The following is a 21,886-nucleotide window of genomic DNA, read 5'->3' on the forward strand; positions in this document are numbered from 1 at the left end:
TCCCTTCTGAGTGTCTTTGCCACTAACTTGATTTACAGTTTAGTACATTTATTTTGCTTTTAATTTTTTAAAAAAAGTTTGTTTATTTATTTGTTTTTGAGAGAGAGTATGAGCAAGGCAGGGGTAGAGAGAGAGGATCTGAAGTGGGCTCTGCACTGACAGCCGAGAGCCCGACATGGGGCTCAAACTCACAAACCATGAGATCATGACCTGAGCTGACAGCAGACACATAACTAACTGAGCCACCCAGGCGCCCCTTGCTTTCAATTTTTAAGAGGCTGTTTTTAAATCTTAATTTTGTTTTATAATTATATAAAGTGTTTACATAGCTGTTAAGTAAAATCCACAAACAACTGTACCTTCTATTCCTCCCCTCTTCACTCCATTCCTCCCTCCTACAGATAATCTTTCAAAAAATGTTACGGCTTATCTTTCCATATCTTTTGAAATATAAGCAGTTCTTTTACATAAATAATTTTTAATAGGAGATCCATTTTATTTGCTCTCTTCCTTTATTTTTCTCTCAAGATATTTTTTAGGATTCAGGAAGGCAACCCCCGCTCCGCCACCCCCCCCCCCCAACAATCCACCTTGAATCCCCCAACACAGAAAAAAGAATCTGACAGGGAGAAGAATCAGGCAAAATTCTTGGAAAATAAGGACTTCCTAGGCAAAAGGGATGTGTTGGGTATTAGAGGAGAAAGCAGTCCTACTCAGCTCCCAGCACCTTGTGTATGGCCAGTGAAGGTGGAAGGCTGGCTAGAGACACTTTTCTCACAAATGCCCCATCTTCCCCTGTCAGAAAGTTAACTGGCAGTTCTTCTAGATGGCCTGGTTTTGTGTTGTGTTTTGCTTTGCTTTCCTCTGAAGATCTGGCTATTTGCAAAAACAAAAGACCAGGTTTGTGGAGAAATCTGAGAAACAACAGTTTTGGTTTCCTAGTTGGTGGGGGGTAAGGAACACTGAGTCGTCCTCCTAAACCTGACCCACTGCTGCCCAAGACCTACTTTGGCATCAATTTGTTCAGTGGTTCCACTGACTGTCAAGGAGCAGTCTCCATGTGTGGGTAAAAGAGTGATGGCCCACTACACTATTGTGTTTGCTTCTTGCTGGAAGCTAGAATGGACAGAAACCTAACTGTGTGGTCTCAGCTCTTGGAGGACCTCAAAGACTACTCTATAAATAGGCCAGACACTACAGATTACCTGAAGGACTATGACCCTAGATTCTAGCCCTTAAATCCATAATGCACAGTCACATTAACCTTCAGATTCTTACAGACCCCTCAGGGCATGTCTACTCCTATCTTCTCGCGGTTCCTGCTCTGCCCAGCCCTTGAAGATACTCCACCATGCTGTACTCAGAAACTGGCTCCACTGACCCAACACAGTGAATCTAAGTATTAGATGAGTGAGGTACTAGATTCCTGATGATACCAATTCTACCACTTGGTCTCTTGTGAAGGGGACAGGCTGCAGAACAGCCAGGGGAACTGGACTACTGCCCTAAACCCTTTGCTATCTCTAGGAATTCTGAAAGTAACAGTCTCTCCAGGGTCAGCAAGGCCCTAGATTTCAAAATTTCAGAAATACAAAAAATAAAAAGCATGTCTAATATATCCAATGAGCCAATGCTCAGAACTCTGCTTCCGCATATACTTATCTATTGACGTGTCATCTTCTTCTGCTGGTCTATTAGAAAAAAAAATTTTAAGACAGTTTTTTAATTTTTTAATGTATATTTATTTTTGAGAGAGAGTGAGAGCACAAGTGAGGGAGGGGCAGAGACAGAGGGGGACAGAGGATCCAAAGCAGGCTCTGCACTGACAGCAGAAAGCCCTATGTGGGCCTCGAACTCATGAACCATGAGATCATGACCTGAGCCTAAGTCAGACACATAAATGACTGAGCCACCCAGGTGCCCTGAAAATTTTTTTTAAATATAATTAATTTGTATTAATATCTTTAGTACTTAGCACAGTGCATTCTTGCCCATTATAAGCAGTCAGAACCACATAGTTAAGATTGAGAGAAGCAGAAGATGACAAGAAGGCAATAGGTCGTTCTAGGAGGATTCTCTTCCTTCTGTCCACGTGTACAAGTGAGGCCCTTCAGGGTTCTATCCTGGGCCATTTTCTCTTCTCACCATACACTGTCTCCTGACACAAGTTTAACTGTGACCATGGATCTCATTGTCTTAATAAGCAGATAACTAACTCCCTTCCCTGAATCCTCAACAAAGGTTCATATATCCAGGAAGCCATAAGACTTCTTTCCTTGGACATCTCCCTGGCATTTAAAGCTCAACATGTTCAAACTAAATGATACACTTCTTCTCCAAATCAGCTCCTCCTCCCACTCTGTATTTCAGTTTGTGTCACCCTCATTCTCCTCCATGTTTTACCTGGAGACCTGAAGAGCATCCTTGACTCTTTCTCTCCCCAACCCCCCTATCCCATCAATCATTCAATCTTACTGACTCTACCTTCTAGATATAGAGGAATGGGTCTGTTCACCATCTCTCCTACTGGCCTGCACAAGGCAACGTCCCTTCTTATCTGCAACAACCTCCTAATTGGCTTGTCTTCAGTCTTCTCTATAATATAGACATACTTTCATTTAAATCACAGAGTCAGGGCTTATTTGAACTTGTATCAGTCTTAAATCTTTTAACAACTTTTTAAAAAATGTTTATTTTTGAAAGAGAGAGAGAGAGAACACGAGTGGACAGGGACAAAGAGAGAAAGAGAGACAGAGGATCTCAAGCAGGCTCTGTCTGACAGCAGAGAGCCCAAATTGGGGCTTGAACTCATCAACCGTGAAATCATGACCCAAGCTGAAGTTGGACACCCAACCAACTGAACCACCCAGGCATCCCAAAGTCTTATATTTTTTCAAAAAAAAATTAATATCTTTAGGGGCACTTGGGTGGCTCAGTTGGTTAAGTGTCTGACTCTTGGTTTGGGCTCAGGTCATGATCTCAGGGTTTTATGGGTTCGAGCCCCGTGTCACACTCTGAGCTGGCAGCATGGAGTCTGCTTGGGATTTTCTCACTTTCCCTCTCTCTATGTCCCTGCCCCACTCACACTGTCTCTGTCTCTCTCCAAATAAATAATTTTAAAAATATTAATGTTTTTAGTAGTTTTAGAATGCTTAGTTATGAATACAGAAAAGTCTATAGTTGTCTTTATATAACTCTGTGTTTATTGACTTGTTTCAAATGAGCATGTATTCTTATTGCATTTGAAAGGAAAATAGGATAAGCTTTAAATGGGGAAAGCTCATGTGAAAGAGAGACTGGAATCGAATTGCCAGAGAAAAGGAGAATGTTATTATGAAAGTTAAGGCAAGAGAGAGGTTCAAAGAAGAGGGGTGATTACAATGCCAAGTGCTGCAGAGAGCATTCAAGTGGGATGACAACTCAAAAGCACAGAGTTTGCCAACTGTGACGTCTTTGGTGGCCATGGCAAGTGCCATTAAGATGGAATGGTAGATGCCAAAGCAATTGCAGTGGTCTGTTGCAAAGAGGCAGAGACAATGAAATTTGTCTGTGATGGGCAAGAGAAAGATATGGTGGTAGCTAGTGAAGAATACCTTTGGCAGAGAATATTTTTAAGGGTAGGAGAGGTGAATGGTTTAATAAAGAGACTTGTAGCTCCCAGAATGCTGAAAGAAACAAATAGGCAAGACTGGTGTCTTACTGTCCCTTTATAAGGCCTTAAACCTTGTGAAAGAAGGACTTCCTCCACTTCACCAGCTACAAGGATGACAAAATGACATGGGTGACAAGAATACTGATGCCAAGAGGCTGCAACAGCCAGGCCATCAGAGCAGGGGATAGGAGAAGTGCACAAGACTATCAGGGTATCAAGCCTGGAGCCAGAGCAGAGAATACTTGTTGAAGTGGGAAGGTGGGTACCTCTAGCTTCAAGAAATCTGGGGTTGAGGAATTAAAAAACAAAAAACACCTTCAATTGTCAATACTTACGGTATTCTATCCTCTTTTGATTGTACACCTTTTTTGACTGTGACCAGAGTAAGTAATACATTTTCGCATTGTGATCTAATACAAATATACATAAGAAGCAAAAATTTCACAAACAAATATATATTCCTGCTATGTATAATAAAAGGTGTGGGCACCTGGATGACTTAGTTGGTTAAGTGTCTGACTCTTGATCTCATGGTTTATGAAATCAAGCCCTGCATTGAGCTCTCTCTGTGCCTCTCTCCTGTGTGTGCATGCACACTCTTTCTCCCTCTCAAAATAAATAAATAAACTTTAAAAAATATAAAGAAAAAGTACTACAAAGTTTGTGTTAAATAAAATACAATATAGAAACGCACCAAATAAACAGTACAAAAACAAAACCTGGGAAAGACTGCAATTTGGAAAATGTGAATCTCATTTCTAAGTTCATACAACCTGCTTAGTACTTTTCCTAAAGACAATCAACAAACTGGTTACAGGTAGCTCCAATATTTGAATAATTTTTTTTAACTTTTAACTTTTATTTTGAGAGAGAGTGAGAGCAGGGGAGGGGCAGAGTCAGAGAGAGAAAGAGAGAATCTCAAGCAGGCTCCACATTGTCAGAACAGAGCCCGACATGGGACTCAAACTCACAAACCGTGAAATCATGACCTGAGTCGAAATAAAGAGTCGGATGCTCAGTCACCCCTGAATAAAATATTTTTAGCAATCCCTATCAAAATAACACCATCATTCTTCACAGAGCTAGAACAAACAATCCTAAAATTTGTATGGAACCAGAAAAGACCCCAAATAGCCAAAGCAAGCCTGAAAAAGAAAACCAAAGCAGGAGGCATCACAATCCTGGACATCAAGCTATATTACAAAACTGTAATCATCAAGACAGTATGGTACTGGCACAAAAACAGACACTCAGATAAATGGAACAGAATAGAGAATCCATAAATAGACCCATAAACGTATGGCCAACTAATCTTTGACAAAGCAGGAAAGAATATCCAATGGAAAAAAGAGAGTCTCTTCAGCAAATGGTGCTGGGAAAACTGGGCAGCGACATACAGAAAAATGAACCTGGACCACTTTCTTACACCATACACAAAAATAAACTCAAAATGGATGAAAGACCTAAATATAAGACAGGAAGCCATCAAAATCCTTGAGGAGAAAGCAGGCAAAAACCTCTTTGACTTTGGCCGCAGCAACTTCTTACTCAACATGTCTCCAGAGGCAAGGGAAACAAAAGCAAAAATGATCTATTGGAACCTCATCAAAATAAAAATCTTCTGCACAGTGAAGGAAACAATCAGCAAAACTAAAAGGCAACTGACAGAATGGGAGAAGATATTTGCAAATGGCATATCAGATAAAGGGTTAGTATCCAAAATCTATAAAGAACTTATCAAACTCAACACCCAAAAAACAAATAATCCAGTGAAGAAATAGGCAAAAGACATGAATAGACACTTCTCGAAAGGAGACATTCAGATGGCCAACTGACACATGAAAAAATGCTCAACATCACTCATCATCACAATGAGATACCATCTCACACCTGTCAGAATGGCTAACATTAACAACTCAGACAACAACAGATGTTGGCGAGGATGCAGAGAAAGGATCTCTTGCACTGCTGGTGGGAATGCAAGCTGGTGCAGCCACTCTGGAAAACGTTATGGAGGTTCCTCAAAAAATTAAAAATAGAACTATCCTACAACCCAGCAATTGCACTACTAGGTATTTATCCAAGGGATACAGGTGTGCTGTTTCGGAGGGCCACATGCACCCCAATATTTATAGCAGTACTATCAACAATAGCCACAGTTTTGAAAGAGCCCAGATGACAATCAACAGAAGAATGGATAAAGAAAATGTGGTATATATATATACAATGGAGTATTACTCAGCAATCAAAAACAATGAAACCTTGCCATTTGCAACTATGTGGATGGAACTAGAGGGTATTATGCTAAGCAAAATTAGGTGGTCAGAGAAAGACAAATATATGACTTCACTCACATGACGACTCTAAGATACAAAACAGATGAACATAAGGGAAGGGAAGCAAAAATAATATAAAAACAGGGAGGAAGACAAAAACATAAGAGACTCTTAAATATAGAGAACAAACAGAGGGTTGGGTGAGGGGTTGCAGGGAGGGCAAGGGGCTGAATGAATAAGGGGCATTAAGGAATCTACTCTTGAAATCATTGTTGCACTATATGCTAAGTAACTTGGATGTAAATTAAAAAAAAAAAAATCTCCTCTCTGCAAAGAAAAAACCAAAAAAATTTTAAAGGTCAGATTATTTATAACAAAAGAAATAACCCAAATATTCTTTTAGAAAGAAATGGTGGAAATAACTATATATGAGATATATATATATAATGGAATACCACGCAGAGTTAAAAATAAATGAGGACTACATTTATACACTACTATAGAGTGATACTCTGGACGTACTAGTAAATGAAAAAAAGCAACCAAAACAAGTGTGCATGGTATGCTAGAGGGATGGAAAGACTAAAGAAAAAAGGGACAGAAACTAAAACTTTCTGAATATATCTTGTTTGATACATTTGATAATGGAACCATGTAAACATTTTACATAATTATAAGGTGTGTGGTTTTAAAAGGCAATCCCTAAAAATCAGAAGTAAAATGAAACAAATAAACCTAACTCTATATTGAATGAACAGGATAAACACAGAACTATGAATTATTTCAAATGGGTTTAAAACTCTATTTTGTGTGTTCTTGGTGGGATATACCTTACAAAAAACTGAAAAAAATCTTAAACTGTTTTTGGTAATCATAATGCTTGTGTTAGCGTCAGTACTGTTATCCTAAGACTGGTGTGTGTGTATGCGGGATAAAGCAAAAAAGTGATTATGTTGGTATTCCAGTGTGAGAAAAAAAGGAGAACTGGATTCAGATAGATGAGGTTAAGCCAAAATCCTACGGTCCTGGGGCGCCTGGGTGGCTCAGTCGGTTAAGCATCCGACTTCAGCTCAGGTCATGATCTCACAGTCCGTGAGTTCGAGCCCCGCATTGGGCTTTGTGCTGACAGCTCAGAGCCTGGAGCCTGCTTCAGATTCTGTGTCTCCCTCTCTCTCTGACCCTCCCCCCGTTCATGCTCTGTTTCTCTCTGTCTCAAAAATAAATAAACATTAAAAAGAAATAAAAGAAAAGAAAAGCAAGGGAGGGTATGTTAAAATGACCTAGGAACCAATTTTAAGAGGCATCCATTGCCCCCAAATGGGACATTTGCTCAGTTGCCCAAATGTCCACAAGAATAATAAATTGGAGGCAGGGGGTGGGGAATGCCTGGCTGGCTCAGTTGGTAGAGTATGTGACTTGTGATCTCAGGGTTGTGAGCTCAAGCCTGCTTAAAAAAAAAAAAAAAAGAAAGAAGGGGCACCTGGGTGGCTCAGTTGGTTAAGCATCCAACTTTGGCTCAGGTCATGATCTCACAGTTCATGAGTTCAAGCTCTGCGTTGTTCTTTCTGTTGTCAGCACAGAGCCCACTTTAGATCTTCTGTCCTTCCTCTGCTTGCGCAAATGCACTCTCTCAAAAACAAACATTAAAAAAAAAAGAATGGAATTATTTGAAATACTTCAAATATGTTCATGAGTTTGTAATGATCCTTTAAAAAACAACAACAAAACTTATTAGTCACCTTTGGAAGATGCTAGGGAATCAAAATATTCTTTTGAAATCTTGTATTTTATCTTGTTTTTTCCTGTACAAACTGTACCTGAGGGTAAACAAACAGTTGAAGAAAAATTTCTCTTTATATAAATATGGCAGATAATAAGTGAAGAATGAGATGGGGCACCTGGGTGGTTCAGGAGGTTGGGCATCTGACTTCGGCTCAGGTCATGATTTCACAGCCCGTGAGTTCGAGCGTCGTGTCAGGCTCTGTGCTGACAGCTCAGAGCTTGGAGCTTGCTTTGGATTCTGTGTCTCCCTCTCTCTCTCTGCCCCTCCCCTGCTCATGCTCTGTCTCTGTCTCAAAAATAAATAAAAACATTAAAAAAAATAAGTGAAGAATGAGATAACATTGCCATTTCGCAAATAATAATGAAATGATGGGTCTTGGTATTGATTGTCAGTGATTACTAGTATCACATAAAGAGATGACGAGACATTATATACCTCCTGATAGAAAAATACACCTATTTATATCTTGCCTCCCACCCCCAAAACTGAACCTCAATCTGATGAAGCCTGCAGATCTAATTACCAATTTACAGGAAATAAATTGGACAGAGGACCATGGTAAGCAATACTACAGGGACACAATCAGCAAAATCCAAAATCCAGACTATGGAAAACTCTGCAGGATAAGTGAATTGCTAGGAAAAAAAGAAAAGAAACAAAGGAGAGCTATTGGATAGGGTTCAATCAGGAAAGAACCACTTTCGGTGATATAAAGGATTTATTATAAGACTTATACCCAACATAATTGGGAACTAGTTGGGTAAGCAGTCAGTGTCAATCAGTTACCCCTGCATCTGGTGCTGGGCCTGAAGTCAGGGAGGCTGACAGGAGGAGCAAGAACAAGCTGGGAACCCTATCTGTCTCTCATTAGAACCTGTGTTGGTCTCTCACCAACGTTAAGCTTCCAACTTTGATGATGTGGATGATCTACAGAAACACTAGTGTAATTCTTAATAGAGCTGCACATAATGCTGGACCATTAACAATTATGTTCACCAGTTAAACTTGAACGTGCCTCTATTTTTCACTTCATCATTTTTTACTATTAAACAATAAATTTTATTCTTTAAATAATCAATTTTAAAGCATTTGGTACAAGTTCAGTTAAAATGCTACAATCATTACAAACTCAATATATTGCATTGATAATAATGCCTTTTCTGAAAAACACAAAGTTCTTATCTAAAATCCATTAGAAAGTATCAATAATTCTGCCAACAGCAAATAAAATCATACTAAACTTTGCTTCAAACTTAGCTGCAACTATACAACATTAACCCTTCCATTCTGATAGTCAAATTTATCACAATATACCAGGGAACAAAAGTTCAAATGACCCAGTGCTAATGAGCTCATGAATTCATCACATCCCTCTCTCTAACCCCATTCACTGCAATTGGTGCAATATGGCATTTTTGCTAAGCAACCTTATGATGAAACTCTGGTGTTTTCTTTAAAAAAATGTTTTTTAAATGTTCTGGTTTTTTTGAGAGAGATAGAGTGTGAGCAGGTGAGGAGCAGAGAGAGAGACAGACAGACAGACAGACAGAGTGCAGGTCAGGGAGGGGCAGAGAGAGAGGGAGACACAGAATCAGAAGCAGGCTCCAGGCTCTGAGCTGTCAGCACAGAGCCCGATACAGGGCTTGAACTCCTGAACCACGAGATCATGACCTGAGCTGAAGTCAGATGCTTAACTGACTGAACCACCCAGGCACCCCTGATGTTTTCTATTCCATTATGTTATAGTATATTATATTTAATTTAAAAATAAAAAAGCTGGTCAAGAGCTACTAACTTGATTTCATGACCACTAATGGACTGTGCCCTTGGCTGGGTTATATCTACAATATTAAAATTCCCCTTCTGTTAATGTTTAAATTCACTTAACTCTTTTGAGTCTCTGTATCTTTATTTTTATTCTCCACGTATGTGCTTTTTGATTTCCACTGTTCTTACTGTGATCTTTACAAGTCAGGGATATGATAGAAATTCTGAATGTGGGTGATTTTGTAAGTCATGCCATGGTTTCTTTCTGCCTTCAAACAGAAAAGTCAAACTTACTATACAATAACTCAGTTTTCTTAGATTTCTTCTTATCCAACATCGCAAGGACAGGTCTTAAAGTCACTCTTATCATAGGTTCCTAAAAGTTATTTCTCAGTTTCTATTTGCAACTCACAAAATTCTATCTTTTTAAAAAAACTTTAAACACCTGACAAAGAGGTATCTTGAAAAGGAATGAATGGATATTTTTCTGATTATTCTATTGCTATGTGACAGATCACCCCACACTTGATGGTGTAAAACTGTAATCATTTTATTATGCACAGCATTCTGTGGGTAAGTAATCCAGGGAGGGCACAGCAGAATGGGCTTATCTCTTCTCCACATGTCTGGGGCCTCATTGAGACTAATGGTTTCTTCACTCATATGTCTGGTGGCCTACCTGGGATGCCTTGAGGCTGGGCTCTGTGGAGTCTGTCGACTGGAGCTCTTACTGTGGCCTCTCCCTCTGATGTGGGTTTGTTTTGCATCTTTTCGTATACATGCCCTGAGATTTAGGTTTCTGGGTTGGTGTGGATTCATCACTTACTTGTTCAGTGATATCTATTCAGATTTGTATTACTTTGCTTGATGTCTTTGGCTCATTTATTCACCCCCAAAATATTATGGGTCTGGTTGTTTCAGGCACAGTGCTGAGCACACAGATGCAGAGCTTAGACACAGCTTTTCCTTCAAGCACAAATGCACTTTAATGAATGAGCATAGACTCCAATATCAGGCAAACTGCACCTAGAATCACAGCTTCATCACTAACTAGTTGGAACCTTGCTTGAAAAATTACATAGGCCCTTGTCCTCTTTTTCCTCCTGAGGATTACTCGTTTAACTAAGACAGTGCCTGGAACTTGGTGGAAACTTAATATGTTTATTCCCTTTAAAAAAAAGAACTCAGTGGAAAATTACTAATTATATCCACACATTCACAACAGCATGAAAGTGTTAATATAAAGGTGTATATATAAGATAATCTGTGTACAGGAAAGCGCCACCTAGCTTAGGCTGACATCTTGAGAAATTTCCCATAGAATAGTAATTCCCATCTGGTGTGGGTCGGAGGAAGGAGTATGGAAGCTGATGGGGAATCTTTGCATTGAAGGGCAAAGGCTCAAAAAAATGCATTCAATATTAACATTATTTAATAAATGAGGAAGTGAAAAAGTATGGTTCTGACAAGACAGACTACATAAAGTAAATATAAAATCACTCCAGATGATAGATATTCAGATGTAGAGGATATATTCTGCATATCAGCAATTCTCAAAGAGGAATAATCAGAGTCTCAGGGGAAGGCTGGTATGAAATGCAGACATACATACACATACATATATCAGCTAAGGGTATGGTTTAAAATTTTTTTTAACGTTTATTTATTTTTGAGAGAGAGAGAGAGAGAGAGAGAGAGAGCACATGAGCAGGGCTCCACCCAGGCTCCCCAAGGGTATGTTTTTTTTAAAGATTAAGAAACTTCAGTAAAAAACATAGTGACTAAGCCTTGAATAGCGAGTAGGAATTAGCTGGGTGGAAAAGAGAGGAAAAGAAAATTCAGGGTAATAGGACCAGCCTTCACAAGTGGTCTGGAGTGTGACAGAGCTGGGCTAGTGGGAGGACTGCAGGTGGTGTTACATGGCTGTGAGTGAGGGGTAGGTGAGCATAGAAAGGTCGGCAGAGACCAAATCTTGAATCACTCGTATGCTCTACTGAGGGAATACTGAAGGCAGTTGGGAGTCACTGAAGGATTCAGAGGGAGAAAGTAACAAAGGCAGATTTGCTTTTCTAATAGTACCCATAAATTTCCTTCTGCAGTCATGATTTCTTCTTTGAGCTCTCAGAAAGTAGTAAGTACAAGTTTATTGACCCCAGCCTTATTCTTAGCTGGGAATGCTGCTTCTGCCCTGGTAGATGTCCTCTTTTTTGTGCTTTCTCTTTCTGTCAGAGATTTCAATCCTTACGGATTACACAGGTGGGCACAGACAGGTGTGCTGTTTTGAAGCGGATCTTACTAAATTGCTACTTTGAACTGTCACCATTTTGGTTTTTATTGTCTATTTTTAAAAAATTTTTGTTGAGTTTATCTAGGAAGTTTCCAGTGCCGAGTTTACTGGGAGATAGCAGGAGGAAGTGAAAAACATAGTAGGCTTATAGTTCAAGTACCTTGCCCTGCATGACTTTGAGTAAGTCACAACCTCTCTGAGCTTCAGTTTCTTCACTTGAAACATAGAATAACCATCTTGTAAAACTGGGGTGGGGATTGGAGACAATGTTCACCAAGTGCCCGAATCATAGGTGTTCAATGACAGTAACTTTTGCAGATGTTGTCAGTGCCCGCTCCCTGCCCTTAGCAATCATTGTTCCCATATAACTAACAGCTACTCACTTCAAGCACCTGTGACTGCCTGCAGGCTTTCTCTAGCCACAGAAGTGCGATCAGCCCTAGCTTAGGGTAGGCTACAAATGCCAAGGAATTAATGCCCCCAGAAGCAGCCCTTTCAACCAATGGGAGTCTTTAGATTAAAACTCCTTTCTTGTTCTCTGAGTGAAACAAAGCGAAGCCAATTCTACATATTGTCCCAGAGGTCTCCAATGGATTGTTAGTCAATAGTCATCAGTCATACTTCTCATTAAAGAGCACTGTATTGGCTTCTTTCCCTTCCCAGTCTCACTTCTCTATGCCCTACCAGTGATCACCTCCCAAATATATTACTTGCACTCAAATCCTTGTCCCATGGTCTGCTTCTGGGGAAGCCAGCTGAGGACAGTAACTATTGCTCATTCATTCAATAGTTGTTTTAGTACAGACAATGTGTCAGGCACTGTTTTTTTTACTACTACTCCATCCTCCTGTACAATCTTACATCTGGGATTTCTGGTTTCTTACATTTAAAAAATTATATTATTAAAAAACTAAAGGAAAAATGTAAGGAAAAATCTTCTCCATAATCTCAGCAACTTAACACAAAAGCTACTTCTATGTCTTCCTATTCCCTTCTATTCTTTATCCATGCATGCACATATTTCACAGTTGCAGTTGTAGGTACAATCCAGTATTCCGTGGTTTTTTTTTTCCACTTAGTTTCCTACCATGCTCATTTTCCCTAGCCTTTACAATTAGCACTTTAAGGCCTGTGTTATATTCTATTACCCTACTGTAGGACATTGGGATGGTTAATTTTATGTGTCAACTTGACTGAGCCATGGAATACCCAGGTAATATTTGGTCAAACATTATTCTGAATGTTAATGTGCTTAGATGAGATTAACATTTCAATTGATACAATAAGTAAAGCAGACTGCCCTTTCTAGTGTGGGTGGGCCTCATCTAATCTGTTGAAGGACTGATAGAAAAAGGCTGACTGTACCCTAAGTAAGAAAATTCTGTCTGTCCACTTTTGAATTAGGACATCAGCTTTTTATTTCCTTAGACTCAAACTAAAATCAGTTCTTCCTGAGTCTCCAGCATGTCAAGTCACTGTGCAGATCTTAGGACTTAGGCCAGTCTCCATAACTGCATGAGCCAATTCCTTATAATAAATCTTTTTATACACATATACACACTATTGGCTTTGTTTCTCTGGAAAATCCTAATACAGACATGCAGGTTGTTTTTTATTTATTCCAATTATGGCTAGCACTACACATAAAATCTTTACATTCACAATCTACTTGTTTTTAATTTTATTTATTTTTATTTTTTTAAATGTTTATTTTTGAGAGAGACAGAGCATGAGTGGGGGAGGGGCAGAGAGCGAGGGAGACACAGAATCCAAAGCAGGCTCCAGGCTCTGAGAGCCTGACACAGGGCTCGAACTCATGAACCATGAGATCATGACCTGAGTCGAAGTCAGACACTTAACTGACTGAGCCACCCAGGTGCCTCAAATCTTATTTATCTTAAAATAGCAGTACATGAACACTGTACAAATTGAAAATATTTTCCTTCCTCCACAATGAAGCTCACTATTACAAATTTCTTGTACATCCTTCAGGAAGTAGACTATACCTGTATCACACAACTGACAGCATGCTACTCATATCATCCTGTACTTTTTCTATTCAATGATTCAACTTGGTTATCTTTCACGCCAACATGCACTGCCTCAGTGCTTCTGACAGGCTTGTTCCCTCAGCTCCCCTTGCTGCTATTTTTTGTGACAGTACCTCCTCAGCATAGGGACTCCCTCTTAGGCAGAAAAATCACTATCCACCTTCTCTACTAATTCATTTAATCACTCTTTTAGTCACTTGACAAATGTTTACTGAATATTTACTATGAGCTGAGCACTTTGCAGGCCATGGCACAGAATGGTGAGCAGAAGAGGCCATACATATCCCTGCCCTTGTGAAGTTCAGTTTAGGGACACAGAATAATGAGCCAGAAATTTCAGAGAATCCAGGTGAGTGAAGTGATGAAGGGTGTGTGTGTGTGTGTGTGTGTGCGTGTGTGTGTGTGTGTGTGTGTGTGGCGGGGGTGGGGTGGGTGGGGGGGTGGCAATGGATGACACAGAAAGGAAAACCTGGCCCAGAAGGGCTTTCTGAAATAAGTGTCACCTTGCTGAGGCCTGAAGAATGAAGAGTAAGCCAAGGGAAAGGACTGTGGGAAAGATGTCCCTTGCTGGAGATGATAAGAGAGGAAGAAGACAGGAGAGGGAGAATGGGGGGAAGTAGAGACAACTTAATATGGGGAATGCTTAGTGGGCCAGAGAGATGAGGCAAGAAAAGTTGGCAGGAGCCAGGCCATGGAAGCCTCATGGACTTTGTCCTAGAGGCACTGAAGGGTCTGCTTTTTGTTAATTCCTTCAGTTTGATGTTTTCTGTCCTTTAAATATTTAAATACTTTTAACCTATTAATTTTTTCACTACATACTCTGCATTATTGTTCAGTGCTGTTCTAGGGTTTACAGTAGGCATCCTTAACATATGCAGCTTAATTTAGAGTTTATATTGTATCCCTTTATGTAAAAGGAAGAACCTTAAAACTACATGGGTCCATTTACTTACCCACTCCCATCATCCTTTATGCAACACTTGCCATTTGTATTGCTTCTGTGTACCTTATAAATCCCACAAAATTGTTAAATTTTGTTTTAAACAGTCTTATCTTTAAACAATTAAAAGGGAGAAAATAGTCTTCTATATTTATCTAGATATTTACCATTTTTATGTTCTTCATTCCTTCCTAAAGATGAATGTTCTTCATTCCTTCCTTCCATCTTAGGATCATTTCCCTTTTGTCTGAAAACTTCATTTAGCATTTCTTATTGGAGAGCCCCAGTAAAAAAATTAACTGATTTTTAATGTGCAAAAAGTATCTTTTTATTTGCATTGTTGAAAGATATTTTTGCTGGGAATATAATTCTGGGTTGACAATATTATCTAGCATTTAAAAAATGTTGTTACTGTGAGCAATTATACATCAACAAATTGGATAACCAAAAAGAAATGGATAAATTCCTAGACACATACAATCTTCCAAAAGTGAATCAGAAAGAAAGAAAATCTCAACAGACCAATTAATAGTAATGAAACTGAATCAGTAATCAAAAAATCCCCAACAAACAAAAGTCCAGGACCAGAGAGATTCATAGATGAATTCTACCAAACATTTAAAGAAGAGATAATATCTATTCTCCTCAAAGGATTCCAAAAAATAGAAGATGAAAGAAAGCTCCCAAATACATTCTATGAGGCTAGCATTACCCTGATACCAAAACCAGTCAAAGACACTACAAATAAAGGAAACTACAGGCCAGTATCTCTGATGAACATACAAATAAAAATACTCAAAAAAATATCAGCAAATCACATTCAACAATACATTAAAAAGATCATTCACCACAATCAAGTGGGATTTATCCCTGGGGTGCAAGTATGATTCAACATTCATAAATCATTCACTGTGATGATATACCACTAACAAAATGAAAGGTTAAAATCATATGATAATCTCAACGGATGCAGAAAAAGCATTTGACAACATTCAACATCTGTTTATGACAAAACCTCTCAACAAAGTGAGTATACAGGGAACATACCTCACCATAATAAAGGGCATATATAACAAGCCCACAGCTAACATCTACTCAATGGTGGAAAACTGAAAACTCTTTCTGTAAGATCAGGAACAAAACAAGGATGTCCATTCTCACCATTTTCATTCAAGATAGTACTGGAGGTCCTAGCCACAGCAATTAGGCAAGAAAAAGAAATAAAAGTCATCTAAATTGGCAAGGAAGAAGTAAAATTTCCTATTTGCAGATGACATAATTCTATATATAGAAAACCCTAAAGATCCCACCCAAAACTGTTAGAATAAGTGGATTCAGCAAAGTTGCAGAATATAAAATCAATATACAAAAATACATTTCACTTCTATCAGAAAGAGAATTTTAAAAATCTGAATTACAGCTGGATCAAAAAGAATAAAATATCCAGAAATAAATATAATGAATAGGTGAAAACTGAAAAAATACATATCTATGTTTCAGCATACTGAAAGCTATAAGACACTGAAGAAAGAAATTGAAGACACAAATAAATGCAAAGATATTATCTGCTCATGGATTACAAGAACATTGTTAAAATGTACATAATATCCAAAGCAATTCCAATGGTACTTTTCACAAAAATAGAACAAACAATCCTAAAGTTTATAGGGGACAAAAAAGACCAAGAATAGCCATGGCAATCTTAAGAAAGAAGAACATAACTTGAATCATCACATTGCTGATTTCAAATTATATTACAACTCTGTAGTAATCAAAACAGTATGGTATTGGCATAAAAACAGACACATATATCAGTGGAACAGAAGAGACTCAGAAATAGATCTATACATATATGATCAATTAATTTATCACAAAGGCACCAAGAATATACAATGGGGAAAGGATAGTCTCCTCAGTAAAAGGTGTTGGAAAACCTGGACAGCCACATGCAAAACAGTGAAACTGAACCCTTATTTTACATCATATTCAAAAATCAACTAAAATGGATTAATTACACATAATACCTGAAAACACAAAACTAGAAGAAAACATGGGGGTAAACTCCTTAACAATGGTCTTGGTGATGATTTTTACAATTTGACACTAAAAGCAAATGCAACAAAGCAAAAAATAAACAAGTGGGACTATATCAAATTGAAAAGCTTCTGTAAAGGTCAACAAAATGAAAGACAACCTACAGAATAGGAGAAACCATTTGCAAATCATATCTTTGATAAGGGGTCACTATCCAAAATATAGTTAAAAACTCATACAACTCAATAACAACTGCTGTACAACAAAAGATATGGAGACCATACAGAGAACAGGCAAAAGTGATGAAAGCATGGTAAGGAAGGGAACTTCCCCCACCCCATCATGCTACGAACTGCAGAGGGGAGGGAGAGTATAGGGAGAACATGAGCAGATTCATCTGCCCTGGGGCATGGAAGAAAAGATGCAGTTTATTATTTATTATTTTATTTTATTTTGGAGAGAGAAAAAGTATGTGAGTGGGGAGAGGGGTGGAGGGAGAGAGAGCTAGAATCTCAAGCAGGCTCCGCACTGAGCGTAGAGCCCAACGTAGGGCTCGATACCACGACCCTGGGATTGTGACCTGAGCAGAAATTGAGTTGGTTGCTCAACTGGCTGACACCCCCTAGTTGCCCTTTTAAACTGCCGCTGTTCTGGGATGCCTGGGTGGCTCATTCTGTTGAATGTCTGACTCTTGATTTCAGCTCAGGTCATGATCCCAGTGTTGTGGGATCAAGCCCCATGTTTGACCCCGTGTTGAATGTTGAGCCTGCTTGCGATTCTCTCTCTCTCTCTCTCTCTCTCTCTCTCTCTCTTTCTCTCTCCTCTGCTCCTCTCCCCCACTCATGCTGTCTCCCTCAAATTAAAAAAAAAAAAAAAAAGGCAACTAGAATATAAAGGAAGCCCTAGAACCCTGTAAAACAGCAAGGAAGCTGCTGGAACTCTCTCCAGGTCAGAGGTGCTGGTGAATGCCACAGTTTAGGCTCCCCCTCCACCATGATAGCACAGATGGAGAACTGTGCAGGTGCCATAGCATGCCTGTTGCCTCAGTGAGCACTGGGCCTATAGTTCACACCAGCCCTGGATGCTCTGGGGCACAGAAAAAAAAAAAAAAAAAGCTGTGGGGGGAAAAAAAAACTGGAATATAAAAGATCCAGCTCTGGGGCGCCTGGGTGGCTCAGTCGGTTAAGCGTACGACTTCAGCTCAGGTCACAATCTCACGGTCCGTGAGTTCGAGCCCTGTGTCGGGCTCTGGGCTGATGGCTCAGAGCCTGGAGCCTGCTTCCGATTCTGTGTCTCTCTCTCTCTCTGCCCCTCCCCAGTTCATGCTCTGTCTCTCTCTGTCTCAAAAATAAATAAACGTTAAAAAAAATAAATAAATAAAAAATAAAAAATAAAAGATCCAGCCCTAGAACCCTGTGAAGTGATGGGAAAGCTGCTGGAACTCTCTCAGGGTCAGAAGGGATGGCTAATGCCACAGTTGTGTTCCTTTTCCACTTAGATAGTATGGACAGGAGCAGGGTCCAGGTATCCCAGCCAGCGTCTCATCTCAGCGAGTCCTGGGTCCCTGGCCAAAACTAGCCCCAGCCATCCCACTGAGGCCACCCCAGCATACAGCACACTGGGATACCTCCTGTTAGCTTTCACTACCGCCATCGTGACACAATGACACAGGCACAAATCACTTCAGAACACTCTAGGCCCATACAACTTTGACTTCAGATAGCTTGCTAGGGCACCCCTGGCACAGAGTGCTCTGAAAACCCTGGCTGATTCCTGCCTAGGCTCCAACCACCCCACCAGGGCACCCTTTGTGCAGAGAGTCCTGGGAAGCCCTCACTTGTATCTACTTCAGCTTCAGCTGTCCTCCCAGGGCATCCTCTGTATAGAGCACCCTGGAACCTCCTGGCCCATGTCCCACTTTGACTCTAGCCACCCCATCAGGGAACCCCCCCACACACACACACACACATGGAGAGCCTCAGGACACCCTGGCTTGCCCCCATTTTAGCTTTAGCTGTCCTGCCAGAGTAACCTTTGCATAGAGAGCCAAGGGACTGCACCAGCCCACACCTACTTCAGCCTTAGCTGTCCTGCTAGGGTGCCCTCTGTAGGGAGAACCTCAGGACCTCCTGACTTGCACCACTTCAGCTTCAGCTGTCCTGCCAAGGTACCCTCTGCACAGAGAGCCCTGGGACTGTCCCAGCCTATATCCACATCAGCTCTGGCCTTCCCACTAGGGCAGCCTCAGCATGGAGCACCCAAAGACTCCAGACAGCTAGAATCACCAGGCATACATAGTCTACAGAGGGGACGACCATACTTCAAATTTAGGAGAAAGAGCTATTCCTTCAAGTTTAGGAAAAGCAGCTATTCTGCCTAATTCATAGAAACAAACATAAGAAAATCAAGCAAAATGAGACACTTTCCTTCAAGTTAGGAAAAGCAGCTATTCTACCTAATTCATAGAAACAAACAGAAAGTCAAGCAAAATGATACAGAGGAATATGCTCCAAACAAAAGAGCAAGACAAAAACCTCAGAAAAAGAACTAAATAAAACAGAGAAAAGTAATATGTCTGAATAAAGAGTTTAAAGTAATAATCATAAAGATGCTCACTGAACTAGAGAGAAGAGTGGAAGAGCTCAGTGAGAACATCAACAAAGAGAGAGAAAACATAAAAAAGAACCTATCAGGGTTGAAGAATACAATAATTGAAATGAAAAACCCACTAGAAGGAATCAACAGTACATTAGCGATACAGAAGAATGGACCAGAGATCTGAAAGATAGGGTAATGGAAAGCATCCACATTGAACAATAAAAGGAAGAAATAACTTTAAACAATTATCTGTCGGACAACATCAAATGAACAAATATTTGCACTATAAGGGTCTCACAAGGAGGCGGGGGGAGCAGAAAACTTATTTAAAGAAATAATAGTTAACAAGTCCCTAACCTGAGAAAGGAAATAGTAATCCTTGTTCAGGAAGCAAAGAGAATTGCAAACAAGATAAACCCAAAGATGTTAACACCATAACACATAATGATTAAAATATCAAAGGTTAAGGATAAAGAGAATTTTAAAGATAGTAAAAGAGAAGAAGTTACATACAAGGGAAACCCCATAAGGCTATCAGCTAATTTTTCAGCAGAAACTTGATAGGCCAAAAGGGAATGGCATGATATATTCAAAGTACTGAAAGAAAAAAAAATCTACAACCAAAAATACTCTACTTGGCAAAGTCATCATTCAGAATTGAAGGATAGATAAAGAGTTTTCCAGACAAACAAATTTAAAGAAGCTCATCACCACTAACAAGAAGCGTTCTTTCAGTGGAAAAGAAAAGGCCATAATTAGAAATAAAGAAGTTGTGAACAAAAAGATGTAAAATATGACAACATATAAGTAAGACATGGTGGACAGGGGAGTAAAAAAGCAGTTCTTTCAGAATGTGTTAAAACTTAAGTGACCACCAACATAATATAGACTGCTATATACTTAAAATGTTATATATGGATCTCATGGCAACCACAAGCCCAAAACCTACAACAGATACACACAAGATAAGGAGAAAGAAAAGCAAGCATAATACTACAGAAAGCCATCAATTACAAGGAAAGAGAGCAAGAAGGAACAAAGAACTATAAAAACAACCAGAAAGTAACAAAATGGCAATAAGTACATTCCTATCAATAATTACTTTAAATATAAATGGTCTAAATGCTCTAATAAAAAGACATGGGGGTGGTGGAATGGATTAAAAAAACAATAATCTATATGCTTCCTACAAGAGACTCATTTCAGAGGTCATAGCTGTGAGCCCTCCTCTGCTTGTGCTACCCCCACCACTATTGCTGGGAGGTCTGAGTGCCTGAGCTGCAAACCATGGCCTACTGCTGGCAGGAAGGGAAGGATCTAATTATATTTGTGACCAAAGAAGACCATGAAACTCCAGCAAAGCAGAGCTGGTGGCTGGTGACCCCAATGATCCGTATGAAGAGCATGGATTGATCCTGCCAAATGAAGACATTAATTGGAACTGCCCATGCCTTTGGGGAATGGCCAGTGGCCCCTATGAGGAACAGTTCAAGTCAGCCTTTTCCTGCTTCTACCATAGCACAGAGGATGTCAAGGGGTCAGACTGTGTAGACCAGTTCTGGGTCATGCAGGAATGTATGCAGAAATACCCGACCTCTATTCCCAGGAGGATGAGGAGGAGGTGGAGGAGGAAGAGGAAAAGTCAGCAGAACGTTTAGAAGAGACAGCTCCCACTGAGGCCACTGCAACCAAAGAAGAGGAGGGGTCAAACTAATAAAAGGACATAAGGCACTGGGCTCCAGTCCTTCTGCCTAGGAGTGATATGAACCTTTTGCAAAATGCCTTTTGGTCATTCTCTGAGAAACTGTCCTTCCCTCTGTTGTTCTGTGCATTATAATGTACAAAATAACTTATTTTGATGATCTTGATGGTCTTGGTCTTTTGACATATACACTGGAAAAACATGTATGTGTGTCTCACATAAACCTATCAGCAAATGTAGCTGTCACTTTTGAATTCTTTTCTCAGATTATCCTGAATTTTGTCACTTTGAAATAATGTGCTATGATCAGCACATTATCTGGGAGTATCTTGTGAGTGAGCTGATTTATTCTTACTGATTATATTAGATTTCATACCCCTTTAGGAAGTGAAATAGAAACAAGAACATCTTTCTTTAAAAATGCTGGAGTGGGGCCATTCCTAATACAAGAGGCCAAATGATCAGATACTTCTTTCTCGAAAACCATCCTGACCTTGAATATATGAGGGAATACTATATTTCATTTCTGATGCATTTTGGTTTCCATTTTTACCTAGACTCCCAGTGTTTTCTGTGTTTGGAAACTGGAGCTTTGGACCCTCTGATTCACAATCCCTTCCTAGGTGAAAAGAAAGGCTATTTTTGTCTTCGTTGTTATTCCAAAAGCCCTAGTTTGGGGACTGTGTTCACAATGGCTCTGTGTCAGCCTGCTGGGAAACAATGTTCTTGAGAGGTGGGGACCTAATTGTTACCAAAATAACAGCCAAGAGAAGAAACAATGTGAATTAAGTAGTCA

At 39.7% G+C, this 21,886-nt stretch overlaps 1 pseudogene; it reads left to right on the forward strand.

Annotated features, from left to right (window-relative positions):
• The first annotated feature begins 20,675 nt into the window (after window positions 1-20,675).
• LOC102964240 lies at window positions 20,676-21,102 on the forward strand (annotated as a pseudogene).
• Window positions 21,103-21,886: the final 784 nt, after the last annotated feature.

Source organism: Panthera tigris, chromosome C2 (assembly GCF_018350195.1).
Source record: "Panthera tigris isolate Pti1 chromosome C2, P.tigris_Pti1_mat1.1, whole genome shotgun sequence".
Lineage (NCBI taxonomy): Eukaryota > Metazoa > Chordata > Mammalia > Carnivora > Felidae > Panthera > Panthera tigris.